This window comes from Prunus dulcis, chromosome 5 (assembly GCF_902201215.1).
Source record: "Prunus dulcis chromosome 5, ALMONDv2, whole genome shotgun sequence".
In the NCBI taxonomy this organism is placed as follows: domain Eukaryota; kingdom Viridiplantae; phylum Streptophyta; class Magnoliopsida; order Rosales; family Rosaceae; genus Prunus; species Prunus dulcis.
The window spans coordinates 7,502,736-7,525,047 of record NC_047654.1 but is presented as its reverse complement, the minus strand read 5'-3'; the positions used below and the strand labels follow the sequence as shown (position 1 = coordinate 7,525,047).

Below are 22,312 nucleotides of genomic sequence, written 5' to 3'. Positions count from 1 at the left end.
ATGGACAACTATAGAAGAGGGGAAAATCGTACTAACGAGGTAAGTATTTTATAATTTTTATTTTATTAAGTTTAATCTCCTAATATATATATTTTGTTAATATTTATTGCATTTTCAATATTTTGTTAATATTTCTTGCATTTTAAATATTTTGTTAATATTTCTTGCATTTTCAATATTTTGTTAATATTTATTGCATTTTAAATATTTTGTTAAAATTTCTTGCATTTTCAATATTTTGTTAATATTTATTGCATTTTAAATATTTTGTTAATATTTCTTGCATTTTAAATATTTTGTTAAAATTTCTTGCATTTTCAATATTTTGTTAATATTTCTTGCATTTTCAATATTTTGTTCATATTTCTTGCATTTTTAATATTTTATTAATATTTCTTGCATTTTAAATATTTTGTTCATATTTCTTGCATTTTCAATATTTTGTTAATATTTCTTGCATTTTCAATATGTTGTTAATATTTCTTGCATTTCCAATTGTTTCTTAATTTTCTTGCACTTCTAATTTATTTGTAAGGTTAATTGCATTTCCATTATTATTTTTTTTTGTTACTTGCATATCCAATATATTTTAAATATTTATTGCATTTCCATTTTTTTTGTTAAATAGATGATTCAAGCACAAATGTGGTTCGGTGCAACCGGGGGTGGCAAAAAAAGTTTCAACCATCATGAATGTTGGGAGGTGGTGAAATATTGCAAACGCTTCATAATTATTCCGACGGATCCCGCCGTTGTGTTAAACGAGACGCCACTCCGTGATTCAATGACATCGGATTCACCTCTCGATTCCCCTATGAGTCAAGACTCACCCATCGAAAAGGAGCCGAGGCCCATTGGCCGAAAGGCCGCGAAGGCAAAGAAAGCGGGTAATTCAAGCAATAATAATTCAAAGTTTTTGGAGGAAATTGCAAGGCAAAACGGCATAAGAATTGAAATGGAGCAAAAACGCCAAGATAACGAGTTGGCCCTTCAAGCTGAGTATGCACGAGAAAGGGAGTATTTGCACAAAAAAGATATGGACAAGACGGATCGGGAAACCATGGCGATGGATACAAGTCATATGTCCCCTAAAACAAAACAATTTTGGAAGCTAGAACGAAGGGATGTTATGAGAAGAAGACTTTTCCGGGATGATGGGCCTAGCAACAAGGATTGGTTAAATGATGGAAACCATTAAATTAGTTAGCATACCTTTTATGTATTTGTATTTTTCATGTTTTCTATTAAAGTTGTTGTAATTTATGTATTTTATTTTAGTAGTAGTAATTCTTAATGACTTGTATTGGATTTCTTTATTTAATAAACAAAGTATTCAATAAAATACCTTTTTATTCAACATATTCCATACATCAAACAAAACATAATTAAAATAAAAAAAATCTACAAACAAGGCATAATAATAATAACAAACAACAACCAAACCATAATAAATAAATAAACAACACAACCAAACCATAACTAAATAAAACATAACAAAAGCATCTATGCTCCATCTTTCATCTTCATTGCCTTTCACCTCCCATAGATGCTCCATCAAGTCAACTTGACGTCTTTCATGAATATACGAAAATTGCATCTCTGTATATCGATCTATCATCCGGGTCATGAAATGACCATCCCTCACCAACGGTTCCGACTCAAATGGTTCTCCACTGGCCACATGGGCCTTTCATAAATCTGTGTCAAGGCCGTGTTCATTGGATCCGGTTCGTAGACATATAAAGCATCATAATCGTACTCATCCTTCACAATCATATTATGGAGGATGATGCAAGTCATCATAATGCTTCTGAGGATCTCCTCATCAAACATACGAGCCGCACCTCGAATAATCAACCACCGAGCTTGAAGGATGCCAAAACACTTTTCGACATCTTTCCTGTATCCCTCTTGATAGGTAGCAAATAATTTTTGCTTCTAGGATCGGGGATTCGGAATGGATTTGACAAAAGTGGTCCACCTCGGGTAGATGCCTTCAGCTAGATAATACCCCGTCTGGTACACTGTATTGTTGACTTGATAGGTGATATTGGGGCCCTGACCTCTCAATACATCATTGAAGACTGGGGATTGACCTAGCAAGTTGAGGTCATTTTGGGATCCTACAACTCTAAAAAAGGCATGCCAAACCCATGTGTCGAAGCCAGCAACGGCTTCAAGGATGATACTTTTTTGGCATTTTCTATTTCCGTAATCACCTTGCCAGGCAGTTAGGCAATTCTTTCATTGCTAGTGCATGCAGTCGATGCTACCAATCATGACAGGACCCGATCCCAATTCCACTTTGGAATTCGAGCTGGATCCTGTGCGTGGCCGACACCTGGCGAATGTCGGGCACCAATGACCTTTTTACCCTTCTCGCTACATTTACACCCAAAATCTTCCACCTGTTAAACAAACAAATAACTTTCCACCAACTGCCAGAAGAAAACAACCAAGCATTCACTAGTTCAAGTTTCCCATTAAAACTAGATATCAGAGCATTTTCTAATAATTTACAAGATTTCAAGAACTTTTACAATAAAATCCTACGTTTCTTGGTGGCGCGGAAGCTAGGGATGGCCCGTGGTGGATTCCTTTCCACTTCTACGGCCTGGGGGCGAAAAACAAGATTGAAAGTGTGAGTGGACAAAAGTAATGTTCTTGAAACAGTTTATAAGCATAATAAAGTTCAACTGTATAGCTAAAGTTCAATTGTATTTAAATATAAGGTATTCATCTAAATATATATATACATTCGTATAACTGAACAATTATATGAAGATATAAAACATGCATGAATATCGAGGAAACTGGTATAAAATGACTGAAAGCAATAGCTGCATAAAAGTGCTCAAATTCCTTTAAAACTACCACCTAATTGTACCCCTGTAAAATCCGTCAAATCCCCTGGCAGGTCTCGGCGACACATAGTCTATCCGAGCCGCAAACTGGCAGGATTCAGGGGACTATAGTCAGCCTGATCCGCCGGCAGGTCTCGATGACACAAAGTCGACTCGAGCCGCTCTGGCAGGATTCAGGGGACCATAGTCAGCCTGATCCGCAATCCTGGCAGGTCTTGGGGACACAAAATCAGCCGAGCCGCAAATCCTGGCAGGTCTCGGGACACCAAGTCTGCCGAGCCGCAAATCCTGGCACTCACGGTCCGAGCGTCCCCGAAACTCGTGAGGCAATGTCAAGTGCACTGACAGAACAATAAATAGACTGGATGTCCGTAGACATCGGTCCATCTGAGGGTAATCACCGAAATCGGGTACATGGTTGTCTTAAAATAACTATTTTAGAAAAATCTGATAATTCTCCGTAATCTGATAAATCTGAGCTAAACTGCTATTTCTGTAATATAAATCTCAAGTTTGCTGATCAACTAAGCAGTATAGAAATAAAGACATTTCACGATACAATTTATGCTCGGAAAACATGCAATAACACTTATTCAAGATCAAATATGAAATTTAATTATAAAAATCGTTTAGAAAAGAAAAGTCCACTCACTGCTGGTCCGAGCTAGCTGAACCTTTTGAAGGTCCCTCCTGTGGATCGGTCGGGACTCTGGTGCCTGATTAACCATGAATAATAAATTAATAAACTGCTCAATAAAAGAATTAAATTAAAAACCTTGACCCCCGACTCCTAGAAATGCGTGCATTCATTTTCAAGTCAATCCTATGCCCACTTTAGCTTTTCATACAATTAGAACGGCTTAAAAGATCCGAAGCTGTACTAAGCGATAAACTGCCAGACCGGCCGATCAGGAACCTCGTGGGGTCTACGATCTCCGATGGCCAATCTGGGATTCTCTAAAGGTTCCTCACAGAGAAAGACCCATGTTCCGCGAGTTTGGTCCGAAACGGACGGTCGGATTAGCCAAAATCGCGTTATCGCTTAAAATCCAAACCCTAGCCCCAGGGTTCGCGATTTCGGAGTATCCGGGACTCCGATTCATAATTCGTTTAATCCTACACGATCCTGAAATCATGTAGAACGACATATCCAAAGTTGAGTGCGATCCAACGGGTCAACGATACTGGACCCAGGAATCGCGCAATATGGAAAATCCGTTCGGGGCTCAAACGGATTCCAAATCGACATCCGCGAAATCCTACGCGCTCGTGACAACACGAGGATCGCAAAACTACACAGAATTGCTACTGTACCCTCACACGCGCCGACAGCTTGGGTGTCCAAAGTGATACCGGGTCGCCAAAAAAACTCAAAACTGAGACTCCAAACTTCTATCCTAGGTAAAACACCCTATTTGGACTCACTTTTATTCTTGGACATACCCCAAAAAGTGGCCGAAAATGGCCGATCACGGCGGCCGAAGTTCTGCTGATTTTCAATTCGAAAATCGAGTGATCTAGAGGTAAAATCGATCAAAACCCAGCCAACCATCAGTTAGAGCACGAAAAATAGCTGAGAAACCATACCTTACTCGAACGATTTGGTTGAGAATTGAGGGAGAACGAAGAGCTTGAAATTCAGGTGAAAACTGTCGATTCTCCTCCAGTTTTCGACGAGCTCCGGCCGGTGCAGGGGCGGCGACGGGTCGTGGCGTGACGGCGGCGACGTGACGAAGCTGATGGTACCAACGCCGGAGATCGGCGTGCCCTGTGGTGGCGACGGGAGGAGCTGGAAGGGAGGAGGGCGCACGGCCTGCGCGCGACGGGAGGAGAGAGAGAGAGGAGAGAGAAATGAGGGGAGAGAGAGAGGAGAAAAGGGATAAAAATCTGACTTTTTTTCCAAATTATCATTTTGCCCTTCGCGGTATTTTGACCGTATTTTCTTCGTTACAAATCCGATTCGAGTCTACTCCATGTCCACGGACTCGTTTCGCCGTGCTCTACGCAACGGCGTAAGCGGAATTGCCAAATTCCTTCTCGGTCAAAAAGTCAACTTTTTCACTATTAAATAATGCGAGGGCAAAATCGTCTTTTTGCTAGAATAAATTAATCCTCATTTTTAGATATTTTGTTTTGGGTTATTACAAATCATTCCTGGAAATCCTCGAGCTTCGGCTTTTTGTAGAAGCAGTTGGAGGTCCCTGGGAGTAGGTCTACGTAGGTAGTCCCTAGTGTACAAAGTTTCAACTGCTTGACAAAATCTTACTAAAGCCTCCAACGTAGTGGACTTCCCCATGTGGGCAATCTCATCCACCTGATAAGCAGATGTTCCATACGCTAACATTCGTATAACAGCTGTTAGCTTTTGCTCTGGAAGAAGCCCCAAAACCCCAGTAGCATCACACTTTTGAACAAAGTATGCATCATAATTGCAAATATCATGCATGACTTTATTGAACAAATGGGGTTGCATTCTAAATCGCTTTCAAAAATCAATATCAGAGTACAAAGAAGTTGGGATAAAATAATCTTCCAAAAGATTCTTACCCCGAGAATGCCTATGTCTGTCCACATTCCGGCGGCGGCCAATTTGTGAACCAAGGCGGCGACCTTGGTTCTCTTCATCTTGCAAAGCTACTACTATGACAACTTGTTCATCGACTTGTCTCTGCAACTCATTGATTTCATCTGCTCTACGATTTCTCTCATTTGTTTCTCGCTCTTGCCTCTCCAAGCATCTCCTAAAATCTTCCATTGAGAATGAATGAAGTATGAAATCTAAACTCTGAGAAATGAAAATATAGAAAGATGTGGTGTGAGAGGTATGAGCTGAGCATCTGGTTTTATAGAAAATTTTGGCAGATAGACATGCCACGTGGCTTGATTTGATTGGATGAAAATCTTATCTGAAATTTGAAATTCATTCGAAATTTGAACCCAAATTTATATGAAATTTGAATTTTGAAATTCATTCGAAATTTGAACCCAAATTTATATGAATTTTGAATTTTGAAACTCATTCGAAATTTGAACCCAAAAATTTATCTGAAATTTGAATTTTGAAATTCATCCGAAATTTGAATCCAAAAATCTTATCCGGAAATTTTATCCGATTATGAACAGTCTTGACACGTAGGAACCCAGAAATCTTATATGAAAATATTATCCAAATTAATTATTTTCATTAAAAAATTTGTGGAAAAAAAAAGAATAGTAATTGACCTTAGCCATGACAATGGGTGGAAACACAAAATACTATTTGCAAGGGGCAACCACTATTCACGTGAATAGTGGCTGCCCTAGCTCCCCCTTGCCATGGCTAAGGGCAAATGGGTGGAGTTGCTCTTAGTATTAAATTAGTTTTTAAAAAAAAATTCTGGGCTCTCTCTCTCTCGTTTCTCTCCCTTCGTGGAAACCAAGCCAGCGATCTTGGTGCTCCGGCCACAGTCAGTAGTGAGAGTGGTCGGAAAAGAACCAAGCAGGGCCGATGATCAAGTCTGGGCTACTTTGTACTGCAGCGACTTCAAATGAAGCCTGCGGAAGTGCTGATTGAATCCACTGGTGTGATTGGCCAAAGGATAAAAAAGGTACTATATAACCATCATATTCCTGTTTCCATGTTATGCTCAAATTCTAATCATACTGATTTGCACAGGATTTCTTGAAATATTAACAGATCAGCTGATAAATGTTGCATGATGATTTTAGGAAGATTTATAACATGATCTGTTCTAAGTGTTGTACAAACGATTCATTTTTTAATTTTCATATGTAGGAAGCACTTCTAAAATCTCTTCCAAAACTAGTTAATTCACTATCAGCATCAACTGAGGGGTAAATGTTAATGGTTTTGAACTTAATTTATTTTTAGCATCGAATTTCAATTCGTGTTTTTCTTTTTCTGTGAAACCTTGGGCTTAAATTTTTTAAATCATCTCCCTGAGAAGTCATTTTGCCTTGGTCTGCAGGGCAGATGATGCAGCAGTGGCAATCACAACAACCGACCCTGTTAGCAAGAGTGTGGCAATTCAGTGTCAGGTGTGCAAGATCTAGTTTCATGTATTTATATCTGTAGTGAATGCAATATCTGCTACTTTTTGGATTATGTTAATTGCTGATTAGCTGTACAAAACTTTGGCAATATCATGTTTTTATTTTTGAAACCTGTAGGCAGTAAAATAGAAACCAGGCTGGTCCTTAAAAAAAACTGGTGAATTTTTCAGGTTGGAGGGACAGATATAAGAATTAGGGGAATGGCAAAAGGTTCCAGGATGATCCACCCCAATATGGCTACCATGCTTGGAGTATGTCTTCTAGTGTTTCTCGCTTGATGTTTGACTAGTGATTAGCTAATATAATTACATGGACAGGTAATAACAACTGATGCAATGGTTAGCAGTAATGTTTGGAGAAAAATGGTTCCAGTTGCTGTCAACCGAAGCTTCAACCAAATAACAGTACGTACATTTTTCCAATTATCGAACACCGTAACTTAGTGGGGCTACACCTCACGTGGTGTAATCTCCATTTGCTTTTGTGTCACATCAAATTTACTAATCTTAATTAATTACCATATCCGTGGAAACTGCAAAAGGATTTGCTCAATATCAGGTTTGTTGCCATTAGTTAGCACCTATGTTGCACCGATACGGATACGGATACGGCGATACGATACGACACGATACGCCGATACGGCAAATTTCTAAAAAATAAGATACGGGTACGGCACCGATACGGCGATTAAAATAATATAAATATAAAAATTATAAAAATATAAACATATATATGTAAAATTAGCATTTTGGGCTTTTTTTTCTGGTTCCTTATGTTTTTCTAGGCCATATATGAGTTTCAGTTCTTGGGCTCGGCCCAAATGAATACATCAGAATTAAAAAGGTATAAAACAATTTTTTTAACAAACATGCAACTAAAACGGTGAGTATTGTAATTAGGGCGCCCAACATCATCTTCTTCACTAGTTAGCCGCCTCTTCTTCGCACAGCAACTATCTGCAACTGCAGATTTGCAGCAGCTGCAAGCGCAAATAAGTTATCTTCTTCTTCATTCTTCCTTCTTCCTCCTTCCTCCTTCTTCCTCTTATCTTTTAGTTGCCGTCAAAGTTACCCATTGATGTATCGGGACCTAATCAATGGAGTATCGGAGCCGTATCGTAAAGTCAACATCCTAGAAAAGTCTACGATACGCCACATGGCGTATCGGATACGTATCGATGCCGTATCGGTACCGTATCGTATCGGCGCCGTATCGGATACGAGCATACCCCAAAAATCCGCCGTATCGGTGCAACATAGGTTAGCACGGAAGAAGACATTTAATATTTTTTACCAGTGGCAAAAAATGAAAAGAAAATCAAGGCATTCACTGCTGCAGCTCATATTGTTTGTTTCTGTCATGGCAGTTTTGGTAGCAACTTGTTGCCAAACCAGTTCACATGCAGCACTTGTTCTTTCAATTTCAGTTGTATTACAAGGTTGCTAGTTTACGAAGATGAGGTTTTTGCTCTGGGTTCCTAGGTTTGTTCCAAAGGGTTGTATTTTCCATTATGTTTTTCAAGGTTGTTGGTTTATGAACATGAGGTTTTGCAGTTGTACATTTTTATCGTAGCTATTATGCAAATGAAATATAGTTGTTAGCTTCTAGTAAGTGGTATAAACAGTTGTTAAACTGTTCCTACCTTGCAATTGAGTTGATGTCTATGACATAGTATTAACAGTGTACTTCCATGACATAGTATTAACAGATTTTTCAGTAACAAAGTATGCTCTATATTTTGCTCATATAGCTGTGCACTTGAAGTTTATGATATGCATAATGTGATTTTCACTATGAAGGTAGTTCTATGACACAGTATTAACTGTGCACTTTTTTTTTCTTCTTGTAGAGGGCCTTTGCGATTGCTTCTGGTAAAACTATGGACAATTGGAGGTGGTTTTTGCAAAGGATATCAGATATCTTGCTGGGCTTTTTTGGGTTTTTTTTCCGTATGAAATGGTATTAACAATGTTTTTATATGAAATGATATTAATATTGTACTTCTATGACATGATATTAACAATATATTTCTATGACATGGTATTAACAATACACTTCTATGACATGATATTAACAATGTACTTCGGGCTTGCTGGGCTTATTTTGGTTTTTTTTTTTTTTTGAGTTTTTTGTATTGAGCTTGTTTTAAGTTAATAAATGGCAGAGATGTAATTATAGGAATTTCAACACTCATTTTTTAGATAGTAAATGGTTTTTGGGTGTATTTCTAAAGTTTATTCCATATAGGGTTTTTTTAAATAATTTCATGTCCTATTTTGGATATATTACTAAAGCTCCCTTCTTTTTTCCTCTATCGTGTTTTATATTTCTGTCATTTTTGTGTGTGACAACCATAGATTAAGTCTTGGCTTTTTTTGGGTGAAAAAAAGTTCAGGAGGAGATTGGTTACTCTCACCACAAACATTAGGGTAGACCCACAATCTCGAGTCATAAGGACTTACGCGTGGCACCCAATTGCCAATTGCCAATTGCCACAAGTATAAATTTATGTATAAAATTATAGATCGCGCAGCAACGAGGACTACTGACAACATGACTCGAACACATAGTAGAGTTGTCTCAAGTAGTTCCACGTCAACGGAATTTGTTTTATGCCCAATTCACCTTGTGGTTTCTATTTTTCTCCATCTTTTCTTTTCTTTTCTTTTTTGCTCTATACATCTTTTTCTTCTTCTTCTTCACTTGCGCGCCACAAATTAATTTTCAAAATAAAATTAATATTTTAAATATATTACTATACGATTATACAAGCATCCCCCAATATTAAGCTGTTCATTCGGTACACCAACCACAATCACACAGTCCACAAGTTCCTTCTTTTTCCCCTTCCTGCTCAGCCATGAAACCCATTTCCTTATCTTCATGGTGGTCTTAAAACGATAACGTTTTTCACACACTGCTCTTCATTACTTTCTCTGCCGTAACGCCGTTATAATCTCATTCTGGGTTTTGTTAATAAAAAAATACAAGACCACAACCACCACTCCGTTATTGCCGCTAGGCCCATTGGGCCTCCCGTTCGTCGGCAACCTCCTCTCTCTGCGCCCACACCTTCACTTCTACTTTCTGGGCCTGGCCCAAGCCCACGACCCAATCTTTAGGCTCAGTCTAGGCACCAAGACTTGCATCGTCGTCACCTCTCCTTCCTCCGCTCGCCACATCCTCAAAAACCATGACGTCACCTTCGCCAACCATGACGTCCTCGAAGCGGGTCAGACCGCCACCTACGGACCTGAATGGCGGATGCTGAGAAAAGTCTGCGTGCTCAAGATGCTCAGCAACACGACCCTGGCCTCGGTGTACGGGCTCCAGCGAAGACAGATTCGGAAGACCGTCGGGTACTTGTACGCCCGGGTTGGGTCTCCCATCAACGTGGACCAGCAGGCATTCTTGACGGCGTTCAACGTTGTGATGAACATGTTATGGGGCGGGACCGGAGAGAGAGATGAGAGGGTTGGTCTCGGAGTAAGAAGCATGGATACGCACGGAGACCAGCGTATCCCGTGTCGGATACGCACGGAGACACGATACGCAGAGGATACGCTGAGATACGCACAGGATACGTATCCGAGTCAACGGATACGGTCAATCACAAAAGGATACCCGTATCTGTTACGTATCCCAATTTGCAGATACGATTTAGGAAATAATTTCAGAAAAAAAACAGAATTTGACACAACTAGGAAGTCCTAAACGACACGGGATACCTGTTTTGTTTTGGAACTTTGAAGATTTTTTCTTAATTCCGACAGATCTTCATCTTCTTTATATAAATATATGGGCATAATGCTACCACCACCCATCAATTCATCTTCTTCACCAGAAAATAAAAGCAGCCTGGTTCTTCAATTTGTCTTCATCTGGTGGTTGTGGTTCAATATAAAATCTGCTCTTTCTGTGTTTTTGGAGGCCGTCGTCGGTATGTTTGCCTCTCTCTCTCTCTCTCTCTCTCTCTCTCTCTCGTGTTCTCTGGTCCAGTTTTGTATTTTGCCCTTATACAAATATATATATATATATATATTATATTATATTTTTTACCAAGTTGCTCTGCTGCCTGCAAGAGTTCACGTGCCAAAGATTTCATATCATTATTATTACTAATAGCACAACTGATCTGTTAGTTGGGTTCTCCTATTATTAATATTATTATTATATTTTAAATATATTTCTAGAGTTTAAATTTGAATTTGGTTGATGAATTTCAATTTTTATGTTAATTAAAATATGTTTTAAATTATATATATTGTTATTATTATATTTTAATATAAATTTTTAATTACCGTATCCATGACGTATCGTATTTTAGTTTTTGGAGATTTGTCGTATCCCCGTGTCGTATCGTATCGTATCGCCGTATCCGTATCCGTGTCCGTGCTTCTTAGGGGCGGAGTTTCGGGAAGTGGTGTTGATTTTAACAGAGCTTATTGGGAAGCCGAACGTTTTGGACTTTTATCCGGGTTTGGCCCGGTTCGATTTGCAAGGGATAAGGAAGCGGGTGGAGAGGCTGGTCCGGAGGTTTGATGGGGTATTTGAGGAGATGATTGATTGACGACTGAGGATTGAGAAGGAAGGCGGCAAAGGAAGCAAGGATGTTTTGGCGTTTTTGTTGAGTTTGAAAGATGAGGTGGATTCTAAGACGCCTCTCACCATGAACCACGTCAAAGCCCTGCTTATGGTATGTTCTTCTCTCTTCTAATTTTTTAAAAATGGCTTATTTATGTATATGCCCCTTGTGCTTTCAAACTTGTCTCAGATTACCACAAGTATTTGAAAACATCTCAAAGTATCCTCTAACCTTTTCAAAACTGTCTCACGTTACCCTTTCGGTAAGTTTTTTTAACATTCCGTTACAAATGTTGGGCCCCACTTCCTTTTTTCTTCTTTTTTTCTCCTCCTTCCCCTTCCCCCCATTCCAGAACAACAGCCCCTCTCCTTTGTTAATGTTCATAGCTTATTTACCCTCCAAAACTCAAAAATTTGTCCTAACCAACACAACTAGCAGCAAGAACAGCTCGAGAGGTTGAAAAACATACATGGATCGAAGAAAATGGTGCTCGGAATCGCCCGAATGAGCGATGGAGATTTTGGGTAAAAATCGGCCAATTTCTTGCTTTTTCTAGCGATCCAGACGGCGGTTGGCAGCGGCTGAGATGTGAGGCTAGTGGAGGACAACATGCTGGTTCTTTTGATACCCATGTCGTCACTTGGGGTGGCTGGAGAAGGAGATGGCGGCCTAAAAACTGGTCAGATGAACAGTAACAAAGCTGTTCTGGAATTTTTTTTTTTTTGGGGGGGGGGGGGGGGGAAGGAGGAGAAAAAAAGGAAGTGGGGCCCAATGTTCGTAACGGAACGTCAAAAAAATTGACGGAAGGGGTAAAGTGAGACGGTTTTTAAAAGGTTAGAGGGTACTTTGAGACGTTTTCAAATACATGTGGTAATCTGAGACAAGTTTGAAAGCACATGGGGCATGTATATAAATAAGCCTTTTAAAATTTATTGTATGTGGTAGGTAGGCAATTCTTGACAATTCATTTTTATATATATTTGCATATTTTAGATTATTTTCAAAATTTTTGTATTTATCAAATATGGAGTGTCAGTATATATTGTGTTAAGTTATTTTTCCTCAAAATTAAGTTAATTTAAAGTAATTTAAATTATTATATATATAAATAAAAAAATATATTAGCCTTTGGGTTGTATTTTAGATAATGTGATATGGGAATCCATTACAAGTTAGGGATGTGATGGTTGGGGATGGTGTGGGTTAGGGGTCATTATTAGGCTCGCCAATCCGTGGATTGATAGAGGCTTGTTTGGCCCATCGAGAAAAAGCTTGACTCGTCTTGTAACGGGCTATGAGTCGGTCCGACTCATTGTTGAGTGGGTCGGGCTTGAGCTTGGGTATCTAAAGCATGGCTCGTTTGAGCCCAAAAAAATCCAACATGGTCCGCTCAGAAAAGCCCTACTTGTGGGCCCACATACATATAAATAAATAAAGCCCGGCCCGACCTAGTATGGATACCTATAACTACCCATTGTCTATCCTTAGCTGTCACGCCCCGTTCTAGAAATAAAGAATATTCTAGAATCAAGGTGTGTGAATTGAAATAAATAAATAAAAAGATTGAAAACTTGGTTAAAATACATTACCATTATATTTATAAATATATATATATATATATATATAATAATCTTATAAGTGTACAAGATATAAATAAAAGTTTATCACTCTAAATTAATCCAACTTCTCTGATTTTGGTTTTGTCTTACGCACTAATTGATTTGAAAAACAAAATATGTGAGGGATGAGCAAACCACCGCTCAGTGAGTAGATTATGTAATATGTCAATCAAGCAATGTCATTTTACACACTCTAGAAAAATATAATAAAAAGATACACAATCCAAATCATATCACATCATTACTTCATATCTTGGTTATCCTTCACAAATTGTACCCAGTATGTGACCCCCATCAGCTTCACTGCCCTATGTTCCCGTTTGGTACATTTATCCTTCGGATGCCCCGTCACTGAAGTTCTCATGTTCCATGAATAATACATACTTCACAAAAACTCCAAATAATATATATTGTGTGAAATATTGCACAAATTAGACATGCTTGACTTGAAAATAGAGAGAGGTTTGTAAATAGAATAAACCCATGATTTTCACATTTATCACAAAATAAGAACTTTTAGAACATATTACATAACCCACTCACCATGATAAGTATGAAATATTGCAAGACAAACACATACACACTCTTCATCTTGTTTCTTTTTCTTCCTTCTCTCTCTCTCTCTCTCTCTCTCTCACACACACACACACACACACACACACACTACTTCATGGTAGAAATCTATGTTTAAGGATTGGAATGATTGAAGTATGAAAGCATGATACTTATAGGAGAGGTTATGGATGCACCCAAATAATATTTTAAACCACCAAAAAGATAAGATAGAAAAGTAAGGGAATGATATGACTCATCCCCCTTTGGCCAATGATATCACAAAACCACTTCCAAAAGATAAGATAGAAAGATAAGGAATAATGTGACTCATCCCCCTTTGGCCAATGATATCACAACACCACCACCAAAAGATAAGGTAGAAAGGTAAGGAATAATGTGAGTCATCCACCTTTGGCCAATGATATCACAACATCACTTGTTACTAGCATGTGAGGTGGCATGACAATGTTGATTTGATTAAAACCAATTCTAAGTCTCTACACATGGATAAGAAGAATGATGTCATCTTTCAACTAAATGGATAATCTCATACTAGGCTTAAGATTTAATAACATATAAATCTTCACAATAAATATTTAAATAAGAAAATTTCATATTAATAAATAATTAATATGTAGTATGAATAATTATTTTATATATATATATATATATATATTTTACAGGTTCTCACAATCTACCCTTCCTAAAAAAAATTTCGTCCTCGAAATTTACTGACACTATATCACATTTCTTCCCCAGGGGTATCTAATCCCTAGGCTCTAATACCATTTTGTCACGCCCCGTTCTAGAAATAAAGAATATTCTAGAATCAAGGTGCGTGAATTGAAAGAAATATATAAAAAGACTGAAAAATTGGTTAAAATATATTACCATTATATTTACAACTGTACAAGATATAAATAAAAGTTTATCACTCTAAATTAATCCAACTTCTCTGGTTTCGGCTTTGTCTTGCCCACAAATTGATCTGAAAAACAAAATAGGTGAGGGATGAGTAAACCACTACTCAGTGAGTAGATGATGTAATATGTTAGTCAAGCAATGTCATTTTACACACTCTAGAAAAATATAATAAAAAGATACACAATCCAAATCATATCACATCATTACTTCATATCTTGGTTATCCTTCACAAATTGTACCCAGTACGTGACCCCTATTGGCCTCACTGCCCTATGTCCCCATCTGGTACATTTACCCTTTGGATACCCCGTCATTGAAGTTCTCATGTTCCATGAATAAAACGTTAACTCGCAATTGTACGGGCCAATTAGTAGTATAGCAAGACAAGTACGAGGTCGTACCCACGAGGACTGAGAAGTTAAAATTAGTTATGTACTTAGGTTACCAGATTCAAGAAAGTAGGAGGTTAAGTCTAAAATAGAATTTTAAAGCAAGAGTGGTTGTAATTGTTGAACAAATGAGGCAAAACGAAATTTCAAACAAAAGCAAGGTGAACAAATGTAAAAAAGAGTACTTTTGTAGGCTGGAAAACAGGTTGGGATACTAGGGCATTCGATTCACCATAACAATTCAATTCTGGGTTATAAGGAGTCAAGTGACAAGTCTCATTCGGATTCAAAGGTTGATTCTAGCTAAAGTATGATTAGGCCATGGTGTCTGGTCCTAACCTTGTGCTCCTAATTCCCTAACTTGATTATTTGTTGTCCAATCTAAATTAAGCATTAGGAACCCATTAAGCATAGAAGAACAATTTAAACAACCAAGCATGTATCTAATCTCTGTTGTCGAATGTCCATACATACTTTTCTTATTCATAGTTCAATTCAAATCAAAGCATGGTGTCTACTCTTGATTCAAACCAAGGTAGCTAATATACAAGTTCTAATGGTGATCAATCATCCAAACAAGCATTTTAACTGATAAGCATAAAGAATAGGAATATGAATCATGAATCAAACTTGAAACTCAAAACTTCAACTTATAAACCCGGAATATTCATGTTAGGTTACATCATAGCCCTAGTTATGAATTTAGCTACTCATAATGGAAATGAAACTTACGCAAAAATGAGAAAACATATTGAATGCAATAAGAGTAGAGAAAACCAATTCTGAAGTTGCTTGTGGTTTCCAAGGCTTCTCCAGGTGCTTCTCCACTTCTAATGCTACTCCAAGAACTTTCTCATGTCTAGAGTATGGCAACTAAAGAGGTGATTGGGGATGAGTTTGGGTGGCTGGTGATGGCAGAGAAAGAACAAATTCGTAGGAATATGGAAGGAAGGCTTGCTGGAGTTCTTCTTTGTTCTGATTTTGGGCTCAATCCCTTGATATAGGATGGCTGGAGTGAATTATAGGTGAATGGAGTGACTCTTCTGCACTTGAGTAGCTGACACACCTCCCTTAATTACCTCCCTTAATTGCTCAACATGTCAGGTCTAAAGTCAAAGAAAGACCTCCCTTAATTGCTGGAAAGACCTCCTTTAATTGCTCAACATGTTCCTCCGTTAATTGCTCAACATGTCAGGTCTAAAGTCAAGGAAAGACCTCCCTTAATTGCTGGAAAGACCTCCTTTAATTGCTCAACATGTTCCTCCCTTAATTGCTCAACATGTTCCTCCCTTAATTGCTCAACATGTCAGGTCTGGTGTGTACATGGGCTCACGAATTGGGCTCAACTTCATTATCTGCTGCATTTGAGTAGTCCATCTTGAAGTTCAGACTCTCATCTTTCCAACCACAATTTATTTGGGCAAATCCAAGTCCGGAGGAAGATGTTAAGGCCGAAATGAGTTGCTAACCCAGTCTGCTCGTTTTTGCACCATTTTGCATCTTTTCTTATCAAAAGACACCATTGTTACCTAAGGCCCAATGAACTGAATGATAAACAGAAAAAGGGATTAAAAGCACATGTTTGACTCAATAACATAACCAAATCATAAGCAAGAAGGGTACAAAATGATATACAATTGTGAACTGATCACTTCATACGAACCGGAATTATCCAATTTCTTGGACTAGTCGATATCGGATTGTGTCTAAAACTTGGGGAACTTCGGACAGCGAACACACCGCCTTCATAACGGACAAAGGGTTGTACTGTTACAATGTCATGCCGTTCGGCCTGAAGAACGCAGGGGCAACATATCAAAGGCTTGCCAACAGAATTTTCGCCAGATACATCGGCAACATCATGGAAGTTTACGTTGACGACATGTTGGTAAAAAGCAGAACTACCGAAGATCACCTGCACAATTTATCAATCATGTTTGGCATACTGAAAGACTACCAGATGAGGCTGAACCCGATGAAATGCGCCTTCGGTGTATCTTCCAGAAAATTCCTTGGATTCATGATTAGTGTAAATAGAATAAACCCATGATTTTCACATTTATCATAAAATGAGAACTTTTAGAACATTTTACTTAACCCACTCACCATGATCAGTATGAAATATTGCAAGACAAACACACACGTTCTTCATCTTTTTTTTTCTCTCTCTCTCTCTCTCTCTCTCTCTCTCTCTCTCTCTCTCTCTAAACACGACTTCATGGTAGAAATCTATGTTAAAGGGTTGGAATGAATATATTGAAGTATGGAAGCATGATACTTATAGTAGAGGTTATGGATGCACCCAAATAATATTTTAAACCACCAAAAGATAAGATAGAAAAGTAAGGGAATAATATGACTCATCCCCCTTTGGCCAATGATATCACAAAACCACTTCCAAAAGATAAGATAGAAAGATAAGGAATAATGTGACTCATCCCCCTTTGGCCAATGATATCACAACACCACCACCAAAAGATAAGGTAGAAAGGTAAGGAATAATGTGAGTCATCCACCTTTGGCCAATGATATCACAACATCACTTGTTACTAGTGTAAGAACCCAAAATAAAATATCTAAAAAGGAAGAAAATATCTAAAAAGTAAGGAAAATATCTTCTTGCAAAAAGACAATTTTGCCCTCGCATTATTTAATGGGGGAAATTTGACTTTTTGATCGAGAAAGAATTTGGGAATTTCGCTTGCGCCATTGCGTAGAGCGCGGCGAAAGGAGTTCGTAGACACGGAGTAGACCAGAATCGGAACTGTAACGAAGAAGTTATGGTCTAAAAACCGCGAAGGGCAAAATGGGAATTTGGTCAAAAAGTCAGATTTTTATAGCTCTCTCTCTTCTCCCCCGTCAGCCCTTTCTCTCTCCTCCCGCAGCAACCCTCCCGCGACCTCCGCGCCTTCCAACCGTTCCCCAGGCCACCACACTTGGGGCCGATCTCCGGGACCGGTCCCAAATGAAGCGCCACTCGACGGCGAAGCATTCCCGAGCCAGCGCCGCCGCTGCCGTGGTCGGTATCGGCCGGAATCCACCATGGAAGCCGACGGTTCGTCCGAATGCCACCCGAACTTCCAGCTCAAAATTCTCCCTCGTTTCTCCACCAAATCGATCGAGTAAGGTATGGTTTTTGACCTATTTTTCGTGCTCTAGATGATGGGTATATGGGCTTCGATCGAATTTAGCGTTAAGGGGTTCAATTTTCGACTTGAAGTTTGGCCGAAACTTCGGCCCTTCGAAACTACTATTTCTGGTCGCTTTTTAGGGGTGGTCCAAGAACAAAAGTGACTCCATATAGGGTGTTTTACCTAGGTTAGGAGTTTGGAGTCTCGGTTCCACGATTTTTCGGCGCACCCGAATCGCTTTGGACACCCGATCTGCCCTGCGCGTGTTGCGGCGCGTGTGCCAGGGTGGTGGCATGGCTCTGGCCAGTTTTGAGGTCCTCGTGTCGTCACGAGCGTGTGGGATTTCGCGGATCTCGATTCGGAGTCCGTTTGAGCCCCGAACGGATTTTCCATACCGCGCGATCCGTGGGTGCAGTGTCGTGTAATCGTTGGATCGCGCTGAATTTTGGATATGTCGGTCTACGTGATTTCAGGAGCACGTAGAATTCGACGGATTGCGAATCGGAGTCCCGGATACTACGGAATCGCGAACCCTGGGGCTAGGATTTGGATTTTAAGCGATAACGCAATTTTAGCTATCCGACCGTCCATTTCAAGCCAAATTCGCAGAACATGGTTCCCTCTTTGTAAGGAACCCTCGGGGAAGCCCAGATTGGCCATCAGAGATCGTGGACCCACGGGGTCCCGGGTCGGCCGATCGGGCAGTGTATCGCTTAGCTGAGCATCGGACCTTTTAAAACTGGTCCAATTGTCTGAAAAGGCTAATGTGGGCTCAGGAGTAACTTGGATTTGAACGCACATATTTCTAAGAGCCGGGGGCAGGGTGTTTAATTGAAATTCTTTTATTCAACAGTTTATTAATTTATTATTCATGGGTAATCAGGCATCAGAGGTCCAGCCGACTAGCAGGAGAAACCTTCGAGGGGTCGAAGTAGCTCGGACCATCTGTGAGTGGACCTTCTTTCCTAAGTCAGATTTCATAAATGATTTGATGTGTTTTTATATAAATAAGTTTTATAAATGAGTTATATTGATTTTATATGAATAAGTTTTTAGAAATGAATTTATTTGAATAAGTTTCTTTATTTGGTCTTTGAGTAAGTTTTATTACGATTCTGAACATGATCAGTACAGTAACAGTTCTATAAATCTGTGCTGCTTATTTATAAGTTATAGAAACAGAGTTTGAGGTTGAAATTAGATGAGACAGCAGCACAACCTGAGATTTCAGTTTTAATCGGATTTTCTAAAAGGAATCTATTTTTAAACCCACCTCGTACCCATTTTTTTTATGGTGATTACCCAGAGTCGGACCGATGTCTACGGACATCCAGTCTGATTATAGTTCAGTCAGTGCACTTGACTTTGCCTCACGAGTTTCGGGGACGCTCGAACCGTGAGTGCCAGGATTTGCGGCTCGGCAGGCTTGGTGTCCCGAGACCTGCCAGGATTGCGGCTCGGCTGACTCTGTGTCCCCGAGACCTGCCAGGATTGCGGATCAGGCTGACTACGGTCCCCTGCATCCTGCCAGAGCGACTCGAGTTGACTTGGTGTCATCGAGAAATCTGCCGGCGGGACAGGCTGATCATAGTCCCCTGATTTCGCCAGTTTGAGGCTCGGGTAGCCTGTGTGACGCCCGAGACCTGCCAGGGAATTGACGGTTATGACAGGGGTACAAATAGGTTGTATTTTCAAAAGATTTTGGTTTTACCGTATTTAATTATGACCTTCAGTTATTTTACATCAGCTTCTCCGCTTTTTCAGGCATTAATACATTCATACAGTTTGTTCAATTATACAAGGTTTGAGTACAGTGCTCATATACAAATTTGATTTTAATGTTTTATACAACCTTGATTTCAGTGCTTTTGAATAAAATTTATCGAGTTTGATTATGATTTATATGGAATGCTTTAAGTTTAGTAAGCTTTAAATGGAAGGTGCGTATTCAGTTTATTTAACAATTTCTATAGAGAGGGTTATTTTGATTATTAAACTGTTTTCAAGAATTCTTATGTTGGTCCACTCACATCTTCAAACGGTTTTCACCCCCAGGCTGTAGACATACGCGGGATCCACCACCGGGCCACTCATAACCTCCGCGCTTCAAGTCAGGTAGAGTTTATAGAAAATCCCTGAAACCTTGAAATTTAGAAAATGCTCTGATATCTAGTTGAAACTGAAAAACTGGAGTTGGGATTTTGTTATTTGAATTATTCTGGCAGTTGGTGTGGATTATTTGAATGTTTAACAGGTGAAAAGTTTTGGGAATGGTCAAAATACAGGGGAGACTCTGCCGAATTTTCGGCAGAAGTCTAAAGGAATTTTAAAGAAGAGTTGAAGCAAGAAGGGTAAAAAGGTCCCTTGTGCCCGACATTCGCCAGGTGTCGGATACGCACGGGACTTGGCTCGAATTCCAAAGTGGAAATTGGGTCGGGTCCTGTCAACTAGCATGTAAGGTGGCATGGCAATGTTGATTTGATTAAAACCAATTATAAGTCTCTACACGGGGATAAGAAGAACGGTGTCATCTTTCAACTAAAAGGATAATGTCATACTAGACTTAAGATTTAATAACATATAAATCTTCACAATAAATATTTAAATAAGAAAATTTCATATTAATAAATAATTAATATGTAATATGAATAATAATAATTATATATATTACAGGTTCTCACATTAGCTGTCCAGAAGTTTGTCTATGCATATGCATGATGAAGTTCTTTGAAGCTTAAGAGCTTGGGGTTCAATCTGAATATTAATTAATGGAGTAATACTTTGAAACTCATCATCCTTACAACTCAAGTGGCTCAATTAAAAAAAACAACACAGGTAACCAGATGAAAAATCCCCTTTAAATTGAAGTAACCAAATATTATGTTACTAAGTTAATTGGGGCAATGTCGACGGAGTCTAGCTCAATAAAAAATAGTCTTAACCCGCTTCCTCTTCTTAACTTTGGAAAAGAAAAAAAAGGGTTAATTGGGGCAACGAGAGAGGATATGAAGGGCAAGTTTTGATGTGTCATTAACTAGATAATATGATATTTGATTATTTATTTATAAAATTAAATTTTAAAACTTAAAAAAAATAAATATACAAATGATAATTTAAATTACTCTAAATTAATCTAATCTACGGAAAAGGAATTTAAACTTGAGTGCAAGAGAGTAAACTCATTGCATTGACCAACTGCTTACCACATGTCTTATTTTTTAAATTGTAAGGATAGTTTGAATGAAGTAGTGCATTAACATATGACCTTGGTGTTCAATATTGTGGACTGGATATGGTGACGGCTGGAACCGACACATCCTCCTACACAGTAGAGTTTGCCATGGCCGAAGTCGTGAACAAACCAGAGGTGATGCAAAAAGCCCAGCAAGAACTAGACGCCGTAGTTGGCAAGCACAACATTGTAGAAGAATCCCACATTCATAAACTACCCTACTTACAAGCCGTCGTGAAAGAAACCCTTCGCTTGCACCCAGTCGTGCCACTCTTAATCCCTCACTCCCCAACCGAAACCTGCACCGTCGGAGGCCACACCATCCCGAAAGGGTCTCGGGTTTTCGTCAACGTCTAGGCCATACACAGAGACCCTTGTAACTGGGAGAACCCATTGGAGTTTGATCCAAACAGGTTCTTGGATAGTAAATGGGATTATAGTGGAAGGGACTTCACCTATTTGCCTTTTGGGTATGGGAAAAGAATATGTATCGGGATCGCTATGGCTGAGAGGATAGTGATGCATTTGCTTGCTACGCTTTTGCATTCTTTTGACTGGAGATTGCCATAAGGGGAGGAGCTGGATCTTTCCGAGAAGTTTGGGCTTGCTTTGAAGAAGGAGGTTCCTTTGGTTGCCATCCCCACTCCAAGGTTATCGGATCCAGCACTCTATGAGTAGCCCTAATGGGTAGGAGACACTTGTATCAAACATTGGAAACTATGCATAATTCAAGCTTGGGTATAGTTATTGGGTAATGTTGTATTCTAAGGCAGTCTAGTATGTGTTGTCTACCTTTGATTCTTTTGTTTTCATCACATTTCATCAAGTACAAAAAGCATAGCAATATGTTTCAACAAGTTTCTTAACATATTTTTATATTATTATCTATGCTTTATTACACTATACAAGAGAAGGTGTGAAAAAAATTAATTATGTCCTTATTACACTATACACAATTGA

General features: G+C 39.0%; 1 pseudogene; it reads left to right on the top strand.

The window, feature by feature from the left end:
* The first annotated feature begins 6,391 nt into the window (after nt 1-6,391).
* Nucleotides 6,392-22,030, top strand: LOC117628939 (annotated as a pseudogene).
* Nucleotides 22,031-22,312: the final 282 nt, after the last annotated feature.